The following is a 377-nucleotide window of genomic DNA, read 5'->3' as shown; positions in this document are numbered from 1 at the left end:
TATTCCTTGCAATTTCATTTTTTTCCTCTATCATCGGCGACGACCAGAATCAATTATAGAACGAGCTACATTTCAAAGATGGAGAAAGTATGATGTCTATTAGTTTCTCAAACTTATGACTAGAAGATTACCTGGCTTAAAATATCACAAGCTGGTTGAGTTTCCGTTAAATATGCCTCATCCAGTGTCATATCAGTCACCTGATCAAGTACTGCAGGTGTTGCCAGCGTTTGAGTTGGGCTATATCGCTGCCTTGATCTTATATGAGATGCATTAGATGCCAAGTTACTTGCTTGGTTGTTTCTCCCAGGAATTACACGGGCATGGTTCCTAGCTGATCGTGTTAATGCAACTTGGGGCTCATAAGATGTCATATT

At 40.1% G+C, this 377-nt stretch overlaps 1 protein-coding gene across 1 annotated transcript in view; it reads right to left on the bottom strand.

The window, feature by feature from the left end:
- The window catches only part of LOC104714452 (katanin p80 WD40 repeat-containing subunit B1 homolog), a gene marked incomplete in the record, with an annotated part of 10,966 nt that overhangs the window by 2,369 nt on the left and 8,220 nt on the right, over positions 1 to 377 (bottom strand).

This window comes from Camelina sativa, chromosome 9, assembly GCF_000633955.1.
Source record: "Camelina sativa cultivar DH55 chromosome 9, Cs, whole genome shotgun sequence".
Taxonomy (NCBI): Eukaryota; Viridiplantae; Streptophyta; class Magnoliopsida; order Brassicales; family Brassicaceae; genus Camelina; species Camelina sativa.
This window is presented reverse-complemented; position numbering and strand designations above follow the sequence as displayed.